This window comes from Vitis riparia, chromosome 10, assembly GCF_004353265.1.
Source record: "Vitis riparia cultivar Riparia Gloire de Montpellier isolate 1030 chromosome 10, EGFV_Vit.rip_1.0, whole genome shotgun sequence".
Lineage (NCBI taxonomy): Eukaryota > Viridiplantae > Streptophyta > Magnoliopsida > Vitales > Vitaceae > Vitis > Vitis riparia.
This window is the reverse complement of record NC_048440.1, coordinates 1,550,667-1,575,021: the sequence shown is the minus strand read 5'-3', so window position 1 is coordinate 1,575,021 and position 24,355 is coordinate 1,550,667. Positions and strand designations below refer to the sequence as shown.

The following is a 24,355-nucleotide window of genomic DNA, read 5'->3' as shown; positions in this document are numbered from 1 at the left end:
TGAGATAAAATTATTTTATAATTTATTTTAAATCATAAAATTGATATATCTATTTTTATAATTTATAATTAAGACAAAAGATGTTTAGGAACAATAAAGGTTATGGAATAATAAAAAAGATTGTGAAGGTAAATAAGATAAATATATAAAGTTAAAAATAAATTAATTATTTTTAATTATTATCAAAATTATTCTTAACTTTAAATGATATAGGTATGAAACATACTTAATTTAATTCATGATTTAAATTAATTTATTAAGTGGATCATCAAACACTTAAATTAAGTTATTAAGTGGATTATCCAACACCCACTTAACATTAGCATTAACAAGTGGTTTGGTCGCGGGGTCTACGTGCATTTTGAAGAAAAAGCAAGGAGAAATAAAAGGAAGTTAAAAGATTGGGTGTGTGCCATTAACTCTCATCCCTCTACATTTAAAGCACCGCCATGCTTTGACTGACCTCTCTTTATCTTGGACTTTTTGGTCATGTACTGTGGAGACATTACTAGGCAAAACACCTCTCAAGTGGGCGTGGTGTAACTCTCGTCCACATAGGAGGCTTTCTATTAATAAAACCAAACAATTTTAATAAATACTCTGAAAGAGACTGAGAGTGGTTTTATCACATACAATCACTCCCAAATTGACATAAATACAAATGGATCTAATTACATCACATCTTCATTTACTAGGAACCTTCAAAAGCTTCATTTTCTGATGCCATCAACCTCCAGTAATCAACTAATTAACTAACCAACAATTCACGAAAGCTTAAATCAAAGTATCATGCCAACATGAGACTGAAGCACAGACCCTAACCACATGCAGTCATCTTTCTCTATCACATCACTCAAAGAGCCAAATTCTTCATTCAAAACCCGCAGAACCTTTCCCTCTTCATCCAGTTTAAGAGCGGATATGTTAGTTTGTAGGGGGGTTCCAATAGAATCAAATTTGGGGTTTTGTGCTACCCAAAATTCACCCTTAGGGTTTCTCTCGATGTTATCAGGGCATCCACCAAGTTTTGCGAAAACATCCCTTGTTTGAGACCTCGGCCCTTCCAGCCAGAGCCTTAAAACCCTATTTGCATTTGTCTCCGTCACTAAAAGAAAACTACCGTTTCTGCTTAACGCTACCCCATTTGCGAAAAATAGGTGTTTGAGCAACACCTTCACTTTCTTCGTCTTGGGATCATATCTCATTAGCCTTCCGGTGTTATCCCCGCTTTCCATCGCTATTCCAAACTCCCTGCAAACTCTTACCACATTCCTTATTAGTCCATGCAATATTACAGTGATCTTTAAAAGAAATTAAGGAACTCATAATCAAAATTTTTATATTTTTGTTTTTTGAAAACATAAAAGAGATGCTATACCATCTTCGGAAGCGAGTGCTGGTGTCTGTGAAATAAACAGTTCCGGTCTTTTGATCAATGTCTAGGGCATTCGCAAATAGAAATGGGATCCCTTCTGCACTGGTTGCCAGTTGTCTAGCAAGGCCGCCTTTGCGCCCAACCACCAACAGCCTTCTTGCTCCCGAAATAGGCGTCTGCAATATAGAGATCACACGTTGCTTGGTTGAATTTCAGGCCCAGCGGCCTCCCACATACATGTTCGGCGCTCGTGTCTGACAAGCCATCGCAAAGTCGAGAAGTCCTGATCATGGAGGAAAATCAACCAGTTTCAATCCTTTTTTACGGAACTATGAACACCAACCTCTCCGGTGGTTGAAAGAGGTAGAAAAATTATACCCAAGGAACACACAAACACCGTTTGAATATGATGGGTGCAGTTGCGTCGCATACGCATTGAATATTCTTGCCAATTTAGAACCCAAAATGATCCATTATTATTGACATTTAGATGGAAGAGTAGACTAAGAACTAATGCAAAAAGGGAACCGTGGAAGAAAATGTTAACAAGCATGCACATAAATACAAGCATATACCTCAATGGGGAAGTAACCGCAAAGTCCTTCCAACCAACCTTTGAGCCACGCCACTTGAGAATTCTACCATCCGAGACGCCGGTGTAGGGGCCTTCTCCATTGCAGTCGAAGACAAGGGTCCAAAGTTCTCATGATCTCCTATCCTAATTGTCTCAAACTTAGAGGTCAACATTTGAAGTTTGGACACTTTTACAACATTAGTTCCTTCATGAGTCACTTGGAGGATGTTGTAGTGCCAACGAAAGCTTTGATGCCAATAATGTTAGTTCAAGAACACAAAGATAAAACAATCACACATACGGTACACGAGGTTTTAACGTGGTTCGACCAATCATGCCTACGTCCACGGATGAGAGAGAATAATTCCACTATACAATAGAGAATATTACAGAGGATAGAACCAGATACAACTATTGGGTTCCCGAAACATCTCATGTTTCCCCACTCCTTGTATCCATACCTTACTACGAGCCTTCTTGCTCCACCAGGTACCTCCCGTTCTTCCTCACATCTCTATATACCTTGTATAGTCTCTACATGCCCATCTTCATCTCATCACTTTTTCCTCTCATGACCTAGAATATTTATAGAGATATTTCTAACAACCTTCCTTATTTTATAAGGAAGTCTAATATTACAATAATATATCAACCTAGAAATATTCTATATAATATTCTTTACAAAAAGGAATCTATACTAATTAGGAATTTGGGACACTTCCTAACAATCTCCACCTTGGACCAAATTCCATGAAGTTAATCTTCAATCTCTCCATGACACAAACCTTTTTGTATCATATCACCACAAGAGAGCAATCGACTCCACCTTTAATGAAAATTCCTTTTGTTTTCATCTTGTGTGCTTTGTGATTTTTTGCTCTTCCAGAAATCTTCAACCCAAGCTCTGATACCAGTTGTAGTGCCAACGAAAGCTTTGATGCCAACAACGTTAGTTCAAGAACACAAAGATAAAACAATCACACATACGGTACACGAGGTTTTAACGTGGTTCGGCCAACCATGCCTACGTCCACGGATGAGATATAATGATTCCACTATACAATAGAGAATATTACAGAGGACAGAACCATATACAACTATTGGGTTCCCGAAACATCCCATGTTTCCCCACTCCTTGTATCCATACCTTACTACGAGTCATCTCGCTCCACTGGGTACCTCCCGTTCTTCCTCACATCTCTATCCACCTTGTATAGTCTCTACAGGCCCATCTCCATCTCATCACTTTTTCCCCTCATGACCTAGAATATTTATAGAAATATTTCCAACAACCTTCCTTATTTTATAAGGAAGTCTAATATTACAATAATATATCAACCTAGAAATATTCTATATAATATTCTTTACAAAAAGGAATCTATACTAATTAGGAATTTGGGACACTTCCTAACAGATATCCCAAGCCTCCTTAGCCGAAGTACATGTAGCTATCCTATGGAATTCATTCGTGCCAATGGCATTAAAAATGGAATAGATGGATCTCGCATTGTTCTCACTAGCTTCATTATCACCTCTATCCCATTCCAACTTAGTCTTGATAACATTAGTTGATCTACCTTCTCTATCCAATATCTTAAGTGGAGACCAACCAAATTTAACGACATTCCAAACTTTTTTACATTGCATTTGGAGAAAATATTGCATTCTCACTTTCCAATGAGACGTTGATTAAGAATTGTGGTCTCCCAATGGAAGCTCCCTCTTGATGAGGTTCCATGATTGAGATTCAAGGATTGAAAATGATTTTTGCTTAAAAAAATCGCTTTGATACCAATTAAAAGGTGAATCTCAATAATGGACTACACTTAGAGGGTGGGTGAATATGTGTTGTTGAATTATAAAAAAAAAAAAAAAATTCCAACAAAGATTACCTAACCTTAAGATTTCTCAATGTCAATAAACATCTTTTCCAACAACTTTTCAACAAAGTATAAAATCCACAAGCAAGTATGTATGCACCAACACTCTCCTAACAATTTATAAATGCAATTTACATGCAAATGCTTCAACGATCGTCAAAATTAATTCAAAAGAACAATTATTTCCTTAACTCATTTCAATTTACTACAAGATATCATTACCAAAATGAACATAAAAATTATTGAAGATATTCCATGGATAATCACATTTATATCAGCTCATATTTCTTTCATTCAACATATATGCCCAAGCAACCAATGATATCAAAAAATGAAAATAAATCAAAGGGTAGAGTGAGAGAAAAAGACAATTGACACCGGATTTTAATGTGGAAAACCTCTTAAGAGATAAAAAAAACCATTGGCCTACAACCGATCGAAAACATCTACTATGAAGAATAAAAACTGAATACAAGGTTTTACCTAACTCAAGCCAACCAATTCCTTCCAAACCACTCAATTAGTACATTTCACTTTCAGCTTCTCACATTCTTCTTCCGGAGCACACTTGGAGTCCATACCAAGGTCGATCTCGACCTTTTCTTGAATCCACACAAGAAGAAAATGGGTTTTTACTCTAACCCAAATAGAATGAGAGATGAAAATTTAAGGAATTAACCCATTTTTATTTTTCATAAAATCTATTTATAAATTTTCTTGGAAAACTTGGATGAGATTTTCTTAATATGCAAACACCCTTAAAATGGTAAGGAATGAGGAGCTCTCTCTCACGGTTGCTGCGGTCTCTCTTAACTAGAAATTGGAGAAGTTTGTATTTAAAAAGCAAAAGAAACCCTTAATCTGATGGCTGAAATTGAATCTTAAAAACAAGTTAGTTGGATCAATCTACCCCTGAACCTGGATCGATCTAGAAATAGGGGAACAAAAGCTTTTTAACAAAAATATTTCTCCCAACTTTCTTAACTATTTTAAAGATGAAAAACAAGGTTGATTCACATTCATTTAACACATGCTCGACTACAAACCTTGGCTTCTTAGCAAATCCAAAGTCTTAATCTTCAAAGGTCAAGTAGTTTGAAGAAGAATTGGAAAATCGAGTTAGGGGACACTTAAGAATTTTTTCCGGAATTGTCAACCTAGCTAAACACTCACATAAGAGACTATGAAATCTGATGCCTTTTATTACTATTTTTTATTTTTGTTCTAGCTCTTCAACAATTCTAAGAACCTGCTCGAGTGAGCATCGTGTCTGAAGATATAAGTAAAATGATACATAAACATATTTAAATTAATATAATTTTTAACAAATATACAAGTAATGAAACTTTTTATTAATTAAAAACATTTCTACCTTTGGAGCTATACCATTTTGAAGTGAATATTTTTTTGAACTTTCCTTTGACTTTACCATGAAACCTTCTTTTTTTACTTTTGGAAGCACGTTCCACTTCTTGCTCAAATTTTTCCTCAACTATATTAATTTACTACTTAGTTCAAATTCGAATTTTAAAAAAATAATTATATTAGTAAAAAAAGTATTACTCCTTACATCATTTATTTTCATTCCTTTATCATCTTCTTTTATATTTATACCCAATTGATTATTAGTACACAACAATTTCAAACAAATACAGTTATAACAACAACACAAAAAATAAATGATTTTTTATATATTTCTATTTTACCTTACTAATAATGTATCCAAACTCCGATTAATCTCTTTGGATTTCTAGGAAGTTCAACAACATCGCATTTGCTCCTAAAAATTAAATAAAATTATAAAGTCAATTTTATAATATGATTTCAAATACTATAAAATAACTTCTATTTTTATTTTTATTCTTCTATATTAACTATGTTAGAGGCTTCAACATTTTTTAAAAATAGACATAATAACTTATTATCATTGTTTCTTTAATATTGATTCATCGTATAAATCACAAGAATCAAGATGACTACAAGAAAAAATAAAGTCAAACTAATACATAATAAATGAAAAATACTTCCACTACCAGACTATCTTAACAAAAATTTATCTCACATTTCAATAAATTTTTTATTTATATCTTACAAACAAACAAAATTACCCCTCTAAATTCTCCACAAAATTTATTTTACATTTCAAAACATTTTTTCATTACTATTTTACAACCAAATGCCAAATAAAATACAAATATCATTACCACTCCAAAATCCCCCCAAAAATTTCTCTACATTTTCAATGGTGGCAAAATTATGAACCCCTCCATTATATCATTTTTAATGCTCAATTATGGATATATTGAGCATTCCATCAATTTCAAACAAAAAACATGAAATATATATGTTACAGTGAAGATTTTTTTTATATATATATATAAAAAAAAAAACATCAACAATACTCATTTTTTTTTTGTTAAGATAAAACTACTCAAATAATTACAACATAAGCATCATTGGATTCATAACAAATTCTACACTTTTAGCCTTCTTCTTCTTCTTCCCACTTCGTTGGAATCTTAACTCTGATTATTTTTCTTTTTTTTCCTCCGTTATCACTTCGAGTCTTCTTCTTCTTCTAGGTTCGTCTTCAATCCGGGTCTTGAATACTTCCTTAAACGAGTCTTCTAGGTTCACCACCTCCTTCCTCACAAAGCTTAAGTGTCACTGGAATGGGAGATGAATTTCTCATAGGAACATAATATAGAAGAGAACCAATATACAAATAGAGGGATTTCTCATCGAAAATATAGGGATTTCTCATGGGAAAAATGAATGGATTTCTTGTTGAGATATTAGGAATGCTTTCATTATATCATTCTTTCCTTATATCATTTAGTGTTGAGATATTAGGAATGTTTATATATTAGGAAAGTTGAGATATTAGGAATATTGAGATATTAAGATATTAGTTGTTATTTCCTTATATCATTCTTTCCTTGTATCATTCTTTCCCATTCTTAGAATGGTGATTACCCTCTATATATACTCTGTACATGAACGAATGAAAGAATGAATGAAAAAAACTATCATTTATCAATTTGAAGATGGTATCAGAGCTATGGAACTAAAATCCTGGATATTTTGTCGCTATGGTAGTCTGATAGCGATCAACCATCCTAAGACAAGCCCTAATATTGATAAGTCAACCTTCAAATGCAGTCATTGCAATAAGACTGATCCCACCAATCTGGATATCCCACAATTTCAAAGCAACAACTCTTGGTATGACTAGGAAAAAAATGAGGAACCGAGGGTTTGAACGATAGACCTTTAGATCATGTTTAAGCTATCAACACTTTGTTATTAATGATAATAATCGTGATCAATGGAAGAAGGATTCCAAGAAAACCTCGACTGCAACTGTTGCCAAAATAAAAACAGAGGCTAATGTTGCTGAGAAAGCCTTTGCATTGGTAGCTGCTACAGATCATGGTGGTAATTTTTTAAATACTTTTACACCTGTTATTAATAGTGCATGGATAATTGATTCTGGTGCTATAGATCATATGACTTTTGATTCTAGACAGGTTTCACCACTTAGATCTTCCTCACAAAAAATTGTTTCCACAGCCAATGGTAACACAACTCCAGTCATTGGGGAAGGATCCTTAACTCTTACTGATACTTTGAATTTGGATTCTGTTTTAGTTGTTCCATCTTTAGATTACAATCTTTTTTCAGTTTCTCAAATCACTGCAGCCTTATCTTGTATTGTCATTTTTTGGCCTGAATTTTGTGTGATCAAGGACATCCAAACAAGACAGACGATTGGTTGTGGTATTAAGTGGGGAAAACCCTATTACTTGGACTTGCAGTCAAATGATTCAAATAAGTTGCAACAAGCCTTGATGGCAGATGGATTTGAGGTGGAGAAGAAAAAGTCTGAAATTTGGTTGTGGCATCGACGTCTGGGACATGCTTCCTTTGGTTATTTAAAAAAATTGTTTCCTAGTTTGTTTGCAAAAAGTGATATTTCTGGTTTCCGTTGTGATATTTGTGAATTGGCTAAAAGTCATCGTGCTTCGTTTCCGTTAATTTTGAATAAAAATCCATTTCCTTTTATGGTTATACATTCTGATGTTTGGGGCCCATCCAAAGTCCCAACTTTGAGTGGCTCACGTTGGTTTGTTACTTTTATTGATGATTGTACCAAAATGACATGGTTATTCTTGATGAAGACCAAAGATGAAGTGAACTTGTTGTTTCAAAATTTTCATAAAATGATTGAAACTCAGTACAATGCAAAGGTTCGGGTTCTACGTAGTGATAATGGTGGAGAATGTTAAAATTCTGATCTTCAAAAGTATTTGGAAGGACATGGCATAATTCATCAGACTACTTGTTCCAATACACCCTAGCAAAATGGAGCCGCTGAACGAAAAAATCAGCACTTGTTAGAGGTTGTTCGTGCTACCTTGATAGCAGCAAAAACACCGATATCTTATTGGGGAGAAGCAATCACATCTGCCGCAGACTTGATCAATCAGGTACCTTCCAACTCAATTAACTTTCAAACACCTCTTCAAGCTCTTACTAATGCCGTAGTTGCTCCAACTGTCCCAAATCTACCTTCTCGTGTTTTTGGTTGCATGGCATTTGTGCATATACACAAACACCAATGCACCAAGTTAACTTCTCATGCATTGCAATGTGTGTTTGTTGGATATGCATTGCACAAAAAGGGATATCGATGTTACCATCCTCCAACTCGACGAATGTATATTACAATGGAAGTGGTGTTTCATGAAGATTCGATGTATTTTTCATCTGAGTCTGAACTTCAGGGGGAGTACCATAAGGAAATTCAAACTCTCGATTATGATTATCATATATCTGAGGAGGATGAATCTGGACAATCTGAACTAGTGAACCAGGAAGCGGGTGAGTTGGATATGAGTGGTCAACAATTTGGGTTCGAAGATGTCTTCACTGAAATACCAAACCAATTGTCGTCTGTTGAGGGTGTTATTAATTTGGAACCCGATCCATTCATGAAATGGTTACCACACCGTCATAATAGAGGTATTCCTAAACCCACATATGAACCTGAATTGTCTACCAAAGTCAAATATCCCATGAACAACTATGTGTCTAACCATCGTTTGTCTGAATCAAATAAGTCATTTGTAAATCAATTATCTACTGTATCTATTCTTAACAGTGTGCAGGAAGCCGTAGCTGATCCAAGGTGGAAAGCAGCCATGAATGAAGAGATGAAATCATTGCAGAAGAATGAAACATGGGAACTCGTAGAATGTCCATTAGGAAATAAGCTAGTTGGGTGTCGTTGGATCTATACTGTGAAATACAAGACAGGTGGTAGTATTGAACGATTTAAAGCAAGATTGGTAGCAAAAGGGTACACTCAAACTTATGGAATTGACTACATAGAGACATTTGCACCTGTAGCTAAGATCAACACAGTTCGAGTATTACTATCTTTAGCTGCAAACCTAGATTGGCCATTACAATAGTTCGATGTGAAAAATGCCTTTCTGCATGGCAAGTTATCTGAAGAAGTATATATGGATCTTCCATCAGGATGCATGGTGTCAGAAAAGCAATGTTAGAAGGTGTGCAAATTGAAGAAATCATTGTATGGGTTGAAGCAATCCCCGAGAGCATGGTTTGGAAGGTTCACAAAGTCAATGAGAGCTTTTGGCTATTGTCAAAGTAATTCAGATCACACTTTGTTCTTGAAAAAGCAACATGGTAAGATTACAACACTTATCGTATATGTGGATGACATGATAGTTATAGGAAATGATCTTGAAGAAAGAAAAGCTCTGCAAAATTATCTATCTAGAGAATTCGAAATGAAAGATCTAGTTTCTTTGAAATACTTTCTTGGGATTGAAGTTTCTCGATCAAGTGAAGAAATTTTTCTGTCTCAAAGAAAGTATGCCTTAAATCTTTTACAGGAGACTGGAATGTCAGGATGTCAACCTGTTAATACACCAATAGAAGAAGGTATGAAATTGTGTGTTGAGCCTAATCAAGTATCAACCGATAAGGGAAAATACCAGAGACTTGTGGGGAGATTAATGTACTTAGCTCATACAAGACCAGATCTTGCTTATGCATTGAGTGTAGTGAGTCAATACATGCATAATCCTGGAGAGCAACATATGAATGAAGTCATGCGTATTTTGAGGTATTTGAAGAATGCTCCTGGGAAGGGAATTTTGTTCGCTAAAAATGTTGATCATCAGAGTATAGAAGTATATACTGATGCTGATTGGGCCGGTGCAGTGGATGATAGGTGATCGACATCTAGTTACTTTACCTTTGTAGGTGGTAATCTTGTGACATGAAAAAATAAGAAGCAGAATGTCATAACTCGTTCAAATACAGAAGCGGAATTTAGAGGTATGGCTCTAGGACTTTGTGAGGCATTATGGCTAAGACTCCTCTTACAGGATTTATGTTACCTATCTAGGCAACCAATCCGATTGTTTTGTGACAATAAAGTCGCATGTGACATTGCTCATAATCCAGTACAACATGATCGTACAAAGCATGTCGAGGTGGATAGATACTTCATTAAGGAAAAGTTGGATGATAAGATTGTGGAATTGCCTAAGATTCGATCAGAAGATCAATTGGCCGATATCCTCACCAAAGTTGTCTCAAGTCAAGTGTTCTAAAAAATTTTAGACAAATTGGGCATGTGTGACATCTATGCACCAACTTGAGGGGGAGTGTTGAGATATTAGAAATGCTTTCCTTATATCATTTAGTGTTGAGATATTAGGAATGTTTAGATATTAGGAAAGTTGAGATATTATGAATATTGAGATATTAGGAATATTGAGATATTAAGATATTAGTAGTTATTTCCTTATATCATTCTTTCCTTGTATCATTTTTTCCCATTCTTAGAATGGTGATTACCCTCTATATATACTCTGTACATGAACGAATGAAAGAATGAATGAAAAAACTATCATTTATCAATTTGAAGATTTCTCACCAGAAATGAGTAAAGGGATTTCTCACCCAAAATGGAGCTCGTAAACTAGAAGATTTCTCACTCGAAATGCACCTCCTAAACCAAAGATTAAATACGAAATACGGAGAAGAGGGAAGGAGGACCAGAAGACGACCTTCTCATACGGGTAGCAACCAACTACTTGTTTTAGTTTTCAATATATATATATATTAACTTACCATTTGGACAACTAAGATTCAAAATCTCCCATCCAAATAGTTGATACTCCTAGGAGGCACGGTATCGCCTGTGGTATTATAGAATTTTCCCTGTGAGTAATTGTTTCTTTTTTTAATAAAGAATTTTAGAGATTATTCTCTCTTTTTGCTTGTTTGTTGGTATTCTTCAAATCAATGAAGTACTTGCACCCTTGTTTTTTGGTATTCATTCTATGTGAATCAACGAACTACAAGTTTAATCATCACTTCTGCTATATCATATAGACTGAGGACATGAAATATTCAGGTAATGGAAGTTAAAGTACATGTATGTTTAGGCACTTTTAGTAACTGACACTTCAAAATGGAGGTCAGCTACACTTGGGGCTAAATTTTTGTTATAATTTTCATGCATGACTAGCCTTCTGCATTTAGCTGACAATTTAAAATGTAGGTCAGCCCACCCCTCTCCCAAGATGCTACGACATTGGATATTGGATATAAGACATACGATAATGTATATCTTAATATGTTCATGTTTATTCAAAAGTATCTGCAGGATAATAGTCAATGGTTTTCATTTGGGGATCTTTCCACTGTATTTTTAACTTAGGGCCTGTTTGAGAACTAATTTTTGTTTTTCAAAACAAAAAAACCATAAGAAACATGTTTGACAATCAAAAAGTGTTTTCTATTTTTTGTTTTTAAGAACAAAAAATATGATGTTTTCAAATAACATCTTTTAGTTGTTTTACTGTTTGAAGAAATAATTATACAAACTTTTAGGTTTCTAAATATTAAAAATATTAGAAACAGTAAAAATTATTTTAGGTTTCTAAATAAACTTTTGTTTTACAAAAATCAGGGAATAATTTTCAAAAATTGTTCTCAAAAACTATTTTTTAGAATTGTTTTTAAAAACAGTTACTAAAAAGACCCTTGCTCTCATGACATCTTTGTACTTTTTAAAAAAAATTTCTTGTAATTATTTTTAATCAAAATGTTTCTCTACTTTATCTGCTTTTCTTTCCAAAAAAAAAAATGAAATATAATCTTTATATAATCTTATAAGATATTAGTTGGTTTAGTTTTAGGAAGGAAGCCAATACTTCCTTTGTCTTTATTTGTTTTCTAATGCATTTTAAACTTATTACTTTCTTTATTATTTTATATTCCTAAGATTGTTCCACAGACATAACAAACTGGATCAAACAAAGACAAATATCCATGTTTAGCATAATAAATTCACAATTTGATATCAATCAAAAGCTGTAACAATTTCTCCTTTTCCTTTTATTTATTTTTTATTTTTATTTTATTTTATTTTTGTATTCAACACTTAGGATTCAGGTTATGATCATAGTGGGAGATAAAGGATTTTTGGAAGAGAGAAATTGAAGAATTATGGCTTGTGATTCTCATTGATGTGGTTAGCATATATACAGATTGCATGAGCACGAAAATAGGAAACTGATTACAAAGAAATAGGAAACAAAACAAATTGAGTAACTATCTAATAATACAAATAAATGGTATAACTACAGATATTCAAACGTGGAAATCCCTTGATTTTCTCCCTTGACTTTCTCAACTTGATTGTATATCCTTATCATGTCCCCGCAAGATGGACGACCGTGGAGCAAGTCCAATCTTGGCCTTGAGAGTCAAGCTGAGGACGAGCAAGAGGTTTGGTAAGAGCATCGGCGAGTTGATCAGAGGCAGAGATGTGTGACACTCGTAGCAAACCATTTTGAACTTGTTCTCGGATAAAGTGATAGTTGAGGGCAACATGTTTCATGCACGAGTGAAAGACCGAATTGGAACAGAGATTTGTTGCACCAACATTATCACAATAAATAACTGGTTGTTGGGGAAGAATGACACCGAGTTCGGTGAAGAGAGAGCAAATCCAACGACTTTCCGCATCTGTAGAGGCCACCAATCGGTATTCAGCCTCAGTGGAAGAGCGAGCCACAGTTCGCTGTTTCTTAGAGCTCCAAGAAATAGGATTGTGACCCAAATAGATTATGTATGCACTAGTGGAGGTGAAATCATCTTTGTTACATGCCCAATCAGAGTCAGAAAAGGCATGAAGTGCTAGTGGGGAGGTCTGACGAAGTGTGATGTCGTGGTCTAAGGTGCCACAGAGATACCGCAGCAGACGCTTGACTGCATTCCAGTGGTCACTTGTCGGTTGATGCATAAACTGAGAGAGTTTGTTCACCGTATAGGCAATGTCCGGCCGAGTGAGGGAGAGATACTGGAGGCTACCAACCACTGTTCGATACTCGGTCGGGTCAGATAGTGGGGTTCTTGATTGTAAAGTGAGAATCGGACTAGTTGCTAGTGGTGTAGGAGCAGGCTTGGCTTCAGTCATGTGAGTTCTGTTAAGTAGATCGGCAATGTATTTGCATTGACTGAGGAAAAGACCATTGGTGTGGGAGGTAACTTCCACTCCAAGGAAGTATGTCAGGGGGCTAAGGTCCTTGAGAGAGAAGCGCTGAGAAAGTTGTTGAATGAAAGTCTACGCTGCTTCAACATTATTCCCAGTGATAATGATATCGTCAACATAGACTAAAAGATAAAGAATGGTGCCATGGTTATTGAAGATGAACAAGGAGGTATCGGCAATGGAATTGATGAAGCCAAATTGGAGAAGAAATTGGCGCAACTCATGATACCAGGCACGTGGGGCTTGTTTGAGGCCATAGATAGCCTTGCGTAGCTTGCAGACATGATGAGGATGATCACGATCAATGAAGCCCGGTGGTTGAGACATAAACACATCCTCAGTGAGAGTGCCCTGAAGAAAGGCATTGTTGACATCAAGTTGTCTTAGTGACCAACCCTGGCTGACCGCAAGGTTGAGAACAAGGTGGACAGTGGTAGGTTTGATGACGGGACTGAAGGTTTCAGAGTAGTCAACGCCAGGGCGTTGGTGGAAGCCTTTAGCAACCAATCGAGCTTTGTACCTGTCTATGGAGCCATTAGGTAAATATTTAGTGCAAAAGATCCACTTACAACCAACCAAATTTTGAGTGGGATGAGATGGCACTAGGTCCATGTCCCATTACGTAGTAAAACATCAAACTCTGCAGACATAGCTTGTCGCCACTTAGGGTCCTTGAGGGCTTGGGTAACAGTGGTAGGTTCAAGGGTAGGTTGTTGGAGTTGGGCTGTGAGGTTAAGCTTTTGAATTGGTTTATGGATGTTGCGTTTGGAGCGAGTGACTATGACATGAGGTGAGGGTGAGAGGTCAGGTGGTTGATTAGGGTCATTTTGAGTAGGCGGGAGGGGTGGGTTATTGGCACAGTCGCACTTGGTTTTTGGTACGGGTGCACTGGAACGGCTATCAGGCTCTGGTGTAGGTGTGGCACAGGTGGTATTATTTTGGCTTGGGTCTTGGGATTGGCTTGGGGCGGGAGGAGTGAGCAGACTTGATGGGGGAGCAGAGCCGACATTCACGGATGGTGTGGCCACGACTGGTAAAGTCATAGAGCACCAGAGATGGTGGATGAAGTGGCGCGAGGAAGAGAAGTATGAGAAGTGACAAAGGGAAAGATTGACTCAACAAAGCGGACATGACGGGAAGTGTATAGACGAGCGGTGGATGTGTCAAGACATAGATAGGCACTTTGAGTGGGAGAGTACCCGACAAAGATGCAAGGGGAGGAACGAGACTCGAGTTTGTGGGATGTGTATGGGCGAAGCCAAGGATAGCAGAGACATCCAAAGCTTCGAAGTTTGGAGCAGTTAGGGAATGTGCCAAAGAGTTTGAAATATGGTGAGAGGTGGTTTAGAGTTGGTGTAGGAAGACGATTGATGAGGTAGACGACAGTAGAAAAGGCAAAAGGCCAATATGATAGAGGCATGGATGCATGGGTAAGTAGAGAAAGACCCGTTTCGACAATGTGACGATGACGACATTCAGAGTACCCATTGTGTTCAGGAGTGTGAGGTGGAGAAGTAAGATGTGAGACTCCGTTGATTGTTAAGAATGAGAAGAGAGCTTGATATTCCCCCCCATTGTCAGAGTAGAGAGTTGTAATTGGACGGTTAAAGAATTTTTCGACTAGGGCCTTAAAGCGCACAAAGACATCATGCGTGTCGGATTTGCGTTTGAGGGGATAAAGCCAGATATATTTTGTAAAATGGTCGACAAAGATGACATAGTATTTAAAGTTATCGGTAGATTAGACTGGTGATGTCCATATATCAGTAAATATAACTTCAAGAGGGGAAGAGGTAGAGAGAGTAGAAGTAGAAAATGGTAATTTATGACTTTTATTGCATTGACACGAATTACAATTACAATTGAAATTGGACGGACGAGAGACATCTAAATGAAATGAAGACATAATATTTTTTAAGATTGACAAAGAAGGATGACCTAGCCTATGATGCCACTCGGACAAAGTGGTCTTGACACTAGAAAACACAATTAAAGGACGTGACTGGGTAGTGGAGAGTGGCCATTCATACACACCATCCTTAGTTCGACCCTGCAAAAGGATTGCTCCCATGTGAAGATCCTTCACATGAAAAGAAGAGGGTAAGAACTCAATGGAAGTATTGTTAGACTTGCAAAATTGAGAAATAGAAATAAGATTACGTTTCATGGTGGGAACACATAAAACATTAGATAGAGTAAAGGAGTGAGAGGGAGTGGTAAGAGAGGTGGAACCAGTGTGAGATATGGGGAGACCAGAGCCATCGCCGATCATAATTTCATCTGTGCCATCAAAAGGACTATGGAGAGCAAGATTGTGTAGGTCAGTGGTGACATGATGTGAGGCTCCACTATCAAGTAGCCATGTGGTGTTGGGGGGAATGGTGGTTGCAACATTTGCTTGAGCTTGCCAGGGAGTTAGTGGTCGAGATTGTGATGAATTGCCGGGACGAGGAGGTGGTTGCACCTGCGGAAACTGTTGTCGGAAAAGAGGACAGCGGGAGACTACATGACCTTGAGTATTGCACCATTGGCAGCGACCAAGGAATGGACAAGCAGGAGGACGGTTGTCGCGGGTGTTGGTGGGAGAATTTCTTATGATACCTTGAGTGGGTGTGGATGTGGACCCAGGGAGCCGAGGAGTGCAATTGGTGATAGACCATGGAGTGGAGCGAACATTGGTGGCATGAGCAGATGCCAGTAGGGGTGAGGGACTTATCTTATTGCGGAGAGACAATTCTTTGTTGATGAGTTTTTCATGGAGTTCATCAAAAGAGATGGTGGAATCACGATCGTTGACAGCATCAATGATGGACTGATAATTTTCATCAAGGCCTTCAAGTACTTTTTCAATCAGATCTTCTTGGTCAAGAGGCTTACCAAGAGCAGCAAGTTCATCGGCCCGGGTTTTAATGGACTGCATGTAGTCTATAATGGACTGAGAACCTTTGGTGATGTTTTTAAGATGGTCTTTGAGTTGCTTGATATGGCCACGAGATGGGTGAGCATAGGCGTTGGCCAATATTTGCCAGGCTTCATAAGAGGTTTTTGATTGGGTGATGAGAGGAACTAGAGTAGGTGAGAGAGTGCCGACAAGGGCTCCAAATAATAGTTTGTCTTGACGTAGCCATGTTTGGTATGCAAGGTTAGTAGAGACAACATTATTGGTGGTGATGGTGGTTGGAGGAGCAGGGTGGGATCCATCAATGAATTTTTGTAGATCATAGCCGATGAGAATGGCTTCCGTTTGGGTTTTCCAAGAAAGATAGTTGGTGGGTGTGAGTTTAATGGAGTTATGGATAGTAATCATGGTTAGTGGTTTTGTGGGTTCCTGGGCATTAGGGATGATGATTTGAGTATTCTCAGTAGCCATTGGAATGAGGAGGATGAAAGGCTTGCTGAAGATTGAAGAATGTGGCTGGGAAAAAAAAATTAAAGAGCAAACCTTGGCTCTGATACCATAAAGCATTTTTGGAAGAGAGAAATTGAAGAATTATGGCTTGTGATTCTCATTGATGTGGTTAGCATATATACAGATTGCATGAGCATGAAAATAGGAAACTGATTACAAAGAAATAGGAAACAAAACAAATTGAGTAACTATCTAATAATACAAATAAATGGTATAACTACAGATATTCAAACGTGGAAATCCCTTGATTTTCTCTCTTGACTTTCTCAACTTGATTGTATATCCTTATCAGGAGATTGATATTTTGTCCCAGATATCTTAGATTAAGACATAAATGTACATGGATTTGCTTGTCAATAAGTTCATTTCATATATTTTTTGTCACTCATCAGACATGTAGCATGAATACAGATGCTGGACAGGAAACTGATCCCATTTTTCTGGTAGGAAATTGATATGATATGAATTGAAACAAGTAATCTGTATCTGCTATCAGCATTACTGCTCTCAAAATATGGTTTTATATTGAAAATGATATTCCTTTTTGACACAGAATATATAGCCATGTACGTGTAGACACGTCCAGTGTATTTTTGACCAGCATAAATCATGAGAGAGACGCTTTTCCCTGTTCAGAAGTGTCCAGTGCTACATATTCCTGTAAGTGTTTGCACTTTCTATGCCTCCTTTCTTGTGTCTTTCTCTTTCCATACTAACAGACTATTCTCTTCCAAACAACAGAAGTAAGATTTATGATATGGAGAACACAGGCATGTGGAAATGTACTCAACTACTCATAGTTTCTGATCCATTAGAATTTTTGAGCTAACATGGTGCTCCTCCCGCTTCCCATGTCCAGGAAATTTTGTTAAAATGCATCACCTTCAGGCTGGTAAATTGTTTACAGTTTACAAGGATGAAAGAGCTGGAAAAACAGCACTGGTTTGTTCAGTCATGAACCTTGGAATAAATATGAGCAAATTTTCCACTTTTAGCATCAGAACATGGTTAAATGAAAGCTCCATCTGATTTTCTGTGAATTTGTTTCTGCAACAAATCCCTGGCCTTTAGTTTTTGACTGCATTATTTCCATTTTCCTTTCAAGATTACTGGCGGAAAGGAGGCAGTGAAAACCGGCACATGCTGAGGATAAGGATGGATCAATACATGCAGCTAGGGTAGGTGAAGCAGACAGCGACTGGTACAGGCGAATTTGGCCAGACAAGAGACCTCAATAATCAATACAGCTCGGTACACTCTGAAACTCCAGTGCAGAACCAATAATACATGTGGCCCATCTCAAACCGTGCCCCCAGATGTCGGTCCCGGTGATACCCTTTGATCCCTGACAGCTGAAGATGTACTATTACCCTACATAACTTCTCTGTAATCTCTGACACAAAAAAATGAATAGTAGCTTCCTGCAATGCATTGAAACTAGCTAAGTGGCTCTCACAGTCAAAGCCACCGCAAAAATTTATCAACCTTCGTCAAGAGATACCCCTACGTAATAATAGCTGACAATAATTTATCATTCCATGCATGCATTATATGATGATGATATGGACCCATTATCATATTTGAGAGGCAAACTCCAAAAATATTGAGATTTGTGAATTTTGATATGGACCCATCATTATATTTGAGACCAATTCCTGTGCACTGTCTCTTCTAAAGATTACTTTATTTATTTACTCATAGTTGTTATCTGTTTGTTATTGTTGGGTATTAAATGAACCAAGTTTTAGAACTTACCAACATGTGTCCACTCACAGACTTGATTTTGGTGATAGGCAACATCTATCTGCTAAGAGGCATTTTGTTGGCACTTGGAAATTAAATTTGTAGTGGTCCAAGTACTTGTTAAAGCTTATCCACCGACTAAATCTCTACACATTTCTTTTCTTCCAACTGACTTCCATGAATAAAAGAGAATATTCAATTATATGATAAAGAATATTATAAAGAATAAAAAATGATATGTTCGGATTTTGGTGTCTTTCACTCTTTCTCATATCTCTTTCATGCATCTTGATGTCTCTGACTCTTTCTCATATCTCTTTTCATGACCTATGGAGATATTTTTATTAGTTTTTCTTATTTTATAAAAAATTTAATAAACATATAAATTTTAAAAATATTTCATATAATATTTTTTTAAAATAAAATATATATTTAAAATAGGAATTTAACATACCTTCCCAAATAAGTGCTCTGCATCCATAAGAGGATACTCGTACACATATATAATTGTGATAAAGGCATCCAGTACACTTTAATTAATTTCAACTATCAATCACTGATATAATTAAATTCAACTGTCCCAAGACAGCAGGATTTCCATTAATTAATTGGTTAATTGATGCATATATTGCCAGCAGGTCAACCAGATTATTTCTTAAAAAAAAAAAAAAAAAGTCTAAAATATAAGTACAACAGGTAATCAGCTGTGGTGGCTTAAAAGCCCTAAATTAATCACATTCAATTAGATTGTGTCGTACAATAATTGATCGTTTCTTACAGAAGTCGATTGTTGGTGGTTGAGAAAAATAAAGGGCCTGTTTGTCGACTTTTCTACTTCCTTTTTTAGTCAGGAAGTTATTATCCTGTTTGGTAATAAGAAGTGTTTTAAAAAACTATTTTATTTTATAATGTTTTATAAAGTAAAATTCGTTTTGAAAATATAAAATATTTATAACTTATTTTATCTAAAGTTTTATTTTTAATTATTATATATGTTTATATAATTATTTTTAAAAAATAATTTTTAAAAAATAAGTAAAAACAATTTAAAATAACTAAAATATATTATTAAAAAAATATCATATTTTTTATTATTTAAAAAAAACAGGTTTCTAATTATTAAACATGTTTTCTAATTTTTTTATTTTAAAAAATAAAAAATTATTCTGGAAGATGTTATTAAATAGACCCAATTTTATTTTTCAATTTTCAAAAATAAAAAATTATTTTTAACTCGATTTTCAAACGTGCTCATAAAAGAGCTTAAATATCTATAAGGAAAAGTAATTGTACGGCCATTTAAAGTTAAAGATGTAAATATTAAAAAAAAAAAAGTACTGATTTTTTCGTAAGATAAAGATTTATTTTCTCCTTGGTCAATGTAAATATCATTGATTGAACCAAATCAAAACTTTGTGTATTTTAAGAATCAATGATTTTATCTTACTAACAAATGACATTCTACATGTGTATACATATACATGAAGAATGGAAGTTTAAAGAAAAAAAGTAAATTAAAAAAATTAGGGGTTGTTTAATAAAATTAAATGTTTATTACTTAATGGCTTTAAATTAAATTATACGTAAATTATTAATTTAAAATTTATTATTTAATTTTTATTTCAAGTATTAAAGTTATGAGATAAAATTATTTTATAATTTATTTTAAATCATAAAATTGATATATCTATTTTTATAATTTATAATTAAGACAAAAGATGTTTAGGAACAATAAAGGTTATGGAATAATAAAAAAGATTGTGAAGGTAAATAAGATAAATATATAAAGTTAAAAATAAATTAATTATTTTTAATTATTATCAAAATTATTCTTAACTTTAAATGATATAGGTATGAAACATACTTAATTTAATTCATGATTTAAATTAATTTATTAAGTGGATCATCAAACACTTAAATTAAGTTATTAAGTGGATTATCCAACACCCACTTAACATTAGCATTAACAAGTGGTTTGGTCGCGGGGTCTACGTGCATTTTGAAGAAAAAGCAAGGAGAAATAAAAGGAAGTTAAAAGATTGGGTGTGTGCCATTAACTCTCATCCCTCTACATTTAAAGCACCGCCATGCTTTGACTGACCTCTCTTTATCTTGGACTTTTTGGTCATGTACTGTGGAGACATTACTAGGCAAAACACCTCTCAAGTGGGCGTGGTGTAACTCTCGTCCACATAGGAGGCTTTCTATTAATAAAACCAAACAATTTTAATAAATACTCTGAAAGAGACTGAGAGTGGTTTTATCACATACAATCACTCCCAAATTGACATAAATACAAATGGATCTAATTACATCACATCTTCATTTACTAGGAACCTTCAAAAGCTTCATTTTCTGATGCCATCAACCTCCAGTAATCAACTAATTAACTAACCAACAATTCACGAAAGCTTAAATCAAAGTATCATGCCAACATGAGACTGAAGCACAGACCCTAACCACATGCAGTCATCTTTCTCTATCACATCACTCAAAGAGCCAAATTCTTCATTCAAAACCCGCAGAACCTTTCCCTCTTCATCCAGTTTAAGAGCGGATATGTTAGTTTGTAGGGGGGTTCCAATAGAATCAAATTTGGGGTTTTGTGCTACCCAAAATTCACCCTTAGGGTTTCTCTCGATGTTATCAGGGCATCCACCAAGTTTTGCGAAAACATCCCTTGTTTGAGACCTCGGCCCTTCCAGCCAGAGCCTTAAAACCCTATTTGCATTTGTCTCCGTCACTAAAAGAAAACTACCGTTTCTGCTTAACGCTACCCCATTTGCGAAAAATAGGTGTTTGAGCAACACCTTCACTTTCTTCGTCTTGGGATCATATCTCATTAGCCTTCCGGTGTTATCCCCGCTTTCCATCGCTATTCCAAACTCCCTGCAAACTCTTACCACATTCCTTATTAGTCCATGCAATATTACAGTGATCTTTAAAAGAAATTAAGGAACTCATAATCAAAATTTTTATATTTTTGTTTTTTGAAAACATAAAAGAGATGCTATACCATCTTCGGAAGCGAGTGCTGGTGTCTGTGAAATAAACAGTTCCGGTCTTTTGATCAATGTCTAGGGCATTCGCAAATAGAAATGGGATCCCTTCTGCACTGGTTGCCAGTTGTCTAGCAAGGCCGCCTTTGCGCCCAACCACCAACAGCCCGAAATAGGCGTCTGCAATATAGAGATCACACGTTGCTTGGTTGAATTTCAGGCCCAGCGGCCTCCCACATACATGTTCGGCGCTCGTGTCTGACAAGCCATCGCAAAGTCGAGAAGTCCTGATCATGGAGGAAAATCAACCAGTTTCAATCCTTTTTTACGGAACTATGAACACCAACCTCTCCGGTGGTTGAAAGAGGTAGAAAAATTATACCCAAGGAACACACAAACACCGTTTGAATATGATGGGTGCAGTTGCGTCGCATACGCATTGAATATTCTTGCCAATTTAGAACCCAAAATGATCCATTATTATTGACATTTAGATGGAAGAGTAGACTAAGAACTAATGCAAAAAGGGAACCGTGGAAGAAAATGTTAACAAGCATGCACATAAATACAAGCATATACCTCAATGGGGAAGTAACCGCAAAGTCCTTCCAACCAACCTCTGAGCCATGCCACTTGAGAATTCTACCATCCGAGACGCCGGTGTAGGGGCCTTCTCCATTGCAGTCGAAGACAAGGGTCTCAGGGCCATAGGTGCCGGAAGGAAGTTCAAGTTGATTATATTGTCTTCGAGAAACTGAGGAAACCAACTGGGGAAAAACCCACATAACAATTAAGGGGAAGGCAGCGAAGCTGATCAAGAAGGAGGAAAATGCAGACTTGGTCATGATGGTGTTTTTACTTTTAGAGTTATAATGCAGTAGCTCTCCTCGGTCTGTGCTTCTTTATATAGAATAAGAACCCATAACAAGTAGGACCCAATGCCATGTTCTAATTAAATTTGGAAGTTAATTATTTTTAATGGTATAAATTTTTAATTATATTTAATTTTCTTTAATATTGTTCATAATATAATCAAATATAAAAAAATAAATTTTTTTTTTAGTATTTATTTTCAATAATACTCTCCAAAACCAAATGTAACCAAAATGTTTTTAGAAAGTTGGTGAATCCTAATTTTGGTTTTTAAGGCTAAATAGTTTTTAAAAATCAATTTTTGAAAATAGATTTTATAGACAGTTTACCAATAATAAAATTCTATTTTTGAGTAAGCCATTTTATCCTTCAGCCAAAAATAAAGTGAAATTTACTACCTGAACAACTTAATGTATTCTTTAGGTTTTGTTAGTCAAGTGAAAACATCTTAATCTATTTTTGACAAATAACTTTTTTTTTTTTAAAAAAAAAATTGTAAATGATGCACGTAAGTAGTTTAACTTGAGCCCACTTGAAGGTGGTGGTGGAGAAGTTCTTATCTTAGAGTAGTGAACTTGTGTTGTTAAGTTATCCTTCTTTTTCTTTTTTTTTTTCCTACAGCGGTATCAATAAAAAATTATTACACATTATTAAAATTGGAAATTTGTTTTATGGTTTCTTTAACTAGAGACAAAACATTTTTGTTTTAGGATGAGAAAAAAGGGTTATTATAAAAGGATATGTTAAATTCCATAAAGTTTGTAAAAAATAAATTTAAAAAAATCATATAAAGGAAAAAATAGAAAAATTTATAAATTTTTTGTTTTGTTTGATTGTTTATGAAAAATTGATAGTACAAAATTAAATTATTGAAGAGCACACCTTTTTTATCATCTTTTCTTTGGTTTTTTTTTCTTTTTCTTTTTCTATTTTTTGAATATAAGAAAATCACTTTTTAAAAATATTTTTTCCTTTTTCATAATACTTTCCAACAACTAAATATTACCTTAACATTTCTTAAAGATTAAAGAAAAAGAAAAAGAAGTTATTTTTCTCATAACAAATATGATTCTCGAACTTGAACAACTATTCTTCCTAAATACCCTGATTTAGTGCCAAAGAATTTTATGCCACTACCATATAGTATTCATCTTTACTCGGAGATAATTAAAGCATAAATACCTTTTTTTTTTTCTCATAAATTTCATTAAATAGGCTTTCTAGGGGTCACCAATGACCAATCCTCACGTGAATTGTTAAGGATCCAATAAGTCCAACATTGATTCTTTCAAGCATGTCAATTGGGCAAATGCATCCATAGTAACTAGGATGGGTATCTCATATCCAAAAATTGGCAATTTGCCTTATCAATATACATTTTTTTTTTTAGTTAAGGAGTTATTTATATATATATTATTTTTAATTGGCCAAATGTGTCAATAATGATTAGGATGGATATCTCATATTTGAAACTTGCAGTTTGTCTTGTCAATTCACCGGCCCAATTATTGATAAAAGTGGACAATACCCCAATACACCATTTCTTTTAGTTATATATATATATATATATATATATATATATATATATATATATATATATATATATATATATATATATATATATATATATTATTTTTATCTTTTTGAGGATTCTTACCCATTTATAAGAAAATTTTAAAAAATGGTACATTATGAATATAAAAAATAATAATAACTTCTATATAAAATATAATAATTTTTACATAAATATATTATATCCTTGAAGTTATGTTTGATTCCTAAAAAATATGAAAGAAAAGAAATATATTTTTCTCATATTTAATTTTAATATGAAAAACATGTAAAAAAAATTCAAATATAATTTAAATGTATATTTAAATTATTTAATTTTTATATAA

General features: G+C 34.9%; 1 pseudogene; it reads right to left on the bottom strand.

Moving 5' to 3' along the window:
- Window positions 1–509: 509 nt before the first annotated feature.
- On the bottom strand, window positions 510–22,443 carry LOC117922955 (annotated as a pseudogene).
- Between the last annotated feature and the right edge of the window lie 1,912 nt (window positions 22,444–24,355).